This window comes from Pteropus alecto, unplaced genomic scaffold, assembly GCF_000325575.1.
Source record: "Pteropus alecto unplaced genomic scaffold, ASM32557v1 scaffold22, whole genome shotgun sequence".
Classification (NCBI taxonomy): Eukaryota; Metazoa; Chordata; class Mammalia; order Chiroptera; family Pteropodidae; genus Pteropus; species Pteropus alecto.
In genome coordinates this window covers 17264781-17267595 of record NW_006434839.1, presented here as the reverse complement: position 1 = coordinate 17267595, position 2815 = coordinate 17264781, and positions in this window count along the sequence as shown.

The window sequence follows — 2815 nt, the reverse complement described above, 5'->3', positions numbered from 1 at the left end:
ATAAGGGAAGTGCTGAGTCATTTCTGCTCAGAAGTTAGCTTCTAAGGGTGTTGGAAGGGAGCCTGACTACAGCCATCTTTCTTTCTCCTCACAAATATATAAATGAAGAAGTTGATTAATATAGTGAAATTACATATTTATCACAATATAAATGAGTTTTAGATATTTTCCTTTGAAAATTACATATTTTTTTGATTAATCTCACAAATAGCCCCAATTTTTATTTCTTTCACATCTGATGGGTCTAATCTGCTGGCTTGGAATTGCTGCTTCCCCCAACTTGGGCATCTTGATTTTAGACAACTTCTACCGATTAGCTCCTTTCACCTGCAAGATCGAGGCAAAGTGCACTAGGAGTAGCCACTGCATTCATCAACAATCATTTAGAAAGCCAGAGCCTGAGTCAGACAGCTGCTGCTATTGTAGTGTTACTGTGTATCTGGGCTTTATTGCTATCCTCTGACTGGTCTCTCTTTTCCTGTGTCTTATTTTGGTTGTTGACTGCTGCCTTGTACTCTTGAACCCCCATTTTGTGGTACATTGTCCTCGCTGTCCCTGACTGTGGACCACATACCCTGCTCTGCATTTTGGTGATTGTCTCTTTGGTTTTGTTCTCCATCTGTCCAATTTCTGACATTTTCTGTCAGTGAGAGCTCTCAGATAAATAATCTCCAATACTGCTGGTGCATTTTCTAATTGTATTATCATCATTATTTATTAAGGAGCCAGTTTGTCTAATTATGCCAGATATGCCCTTTGCTCTTGAGTGGCTCTATTGCCTGTTGTTTAAAGGGTTGAAAAATGTTTTAAAGCATCTGGCCTTGGATCCAGTCCTGTCTTTCACTGTTGGATGGGGAGTGCAGTTGGAGGAGACCAATGGGTGGGGAATAAATATGTCACCTGGACTAATCTAGTTAACTTGACCTTTTGATAAACAAAATATTTGCTCAGGATACTTGCCCAAGAGGAAGGGACTTTATCTCTGAAATGGTAACAGATGTCCCCAACAGGACATCCCTGAAAGATTATTCAGAACTGTTAAGTTCTCCGAAGGAGAAACGCACAAGGCCGAAGGGGTTAAGCAAGATTTATTGTAGCAGAGTGACAGCCTGACTGAGCTGAAGATGGCATCAGTTCTGAATGCGAGGGGACCTGAAACTTATATGGGTCTTGCGGCTGGCTTTTTTGGTGGGAATATTTTGGGCGGGTAAATTGGCAGGGAAGGGAGGAGAGTCCAGTGAAGCGGGAGGTGAGCATGCAGCATTGCTAACCTGGAAGCAAGGTCCGGTTCCCACACAAAGGTAAGGGGGAAAGAAGTCTGGTCCCACACTACAGGGGTGTAGGGATTGGGCCCTCCTGGACCTAACAAGGACTTACCAGCAGGGCTCCGTAGAGAATATCACAGAGGTGACTCAACTCTCTGGAGTACAAAATGGAGATGTTTTATACTCTAGCCTTCTGTGAGGTAATCCTGTGAACCTCATTTAAACTTCATGTGTTCCGGGCCAGAAAGGCTTATGCGACATGAGAAGAAACTTGGGAGCAGTTCTTGATATCTCTACTTTGTGTGAGTCCTTTAATTGCCTATGTTTTTGGCATTACTTAGTAAAGCTTTACACTGGTTAAATCTCTGGTCCATGTGAGTCTGATCTGACGGTGCGGTGTTTCATATTAGCTTAGGATTTGGCTCTTGTTTGGGACTCTCTAGATTTTAATCCCTGTCCCCTCAATTTTTACTTGTGGGCATCAGACAAGTTACCTAACCTCTCAATTCTCCTACCCATGAAATGGAGATTAGTAATAGTTTATATTTTGAAATAATGCTTGTAAAATTCAGACCATTGCCTAATACATATTAAACTTGAACTCAATGTTAGATATTTTATTAAAATTTAAAAGTGGGATCACAGTAATAACCAACATCTATTATATGGAGTCAGGCACTGAGTCAGGCACCTTAAAATAATTGTTTTTGTGTAATTTTTATAATCAACCCTATGAGTAGTGATGTACTGGAGAGTAGGGTTCCCCTTTCAACATGTTATCCAGGCTCTTGATGTCTCGAACAAAGAATTGAGAAAGACAATGAAATATAGCAGAAAAGAATAGCTTTATTAGAAGGGAAAGTAAAGCAACAGTACACTTCCAGACGTGGAAGCGGGCCTGAGCAAAAGAAGAGTGGCTCAGAGGGCTCAAGGGCCTCAAATTTTATTTAAAAAATATAGAAATGTATGCATACATGTACATATACACACAAATATATGTGGGGAGTGTGGTAAATACATACACTATACACACACACAGGGTGTTAAACATGGCCAAATTCTTTGTATCTCCTCTCATTAAGATGTGGAATCTAACTAGACTTATTGTGGTGATCATTTTGCAATATTTGGTGGTTACTTTTCTTAGAGGAGTAGGCCTTCTTGATTGACAGTTAAGATTGACAGGATTCAGTGACTCATCCTTTGCTTCCTGTGCATGTTCATTCCCAGAATTCAGTTGATTCTAATGATATTAACAAACTTCCCGGCATCATATTGTAATAATGGTATATGGAGGCTCAGGCGAGTTGAAAGTTGTTGGGTCTTCATTGCGCAGGTGCAAGTGACTGGCTGAAACTAGTGCCCAGTTATCTGCTTACTTGTTTCCTTGTGTGAATTACTTTTAGCCCAAAAATGCCCTCTGGCTTGCTTAATTGTGCTTGGACTAAGGCAGACCCTTTCTAGAATGGAATGATTTCACCGTCTTTGCAGGTGGACCGGAAACCCCCTATCTAACTGCCCTGCCTAACCTTTCTAAGAGTTATGAATTT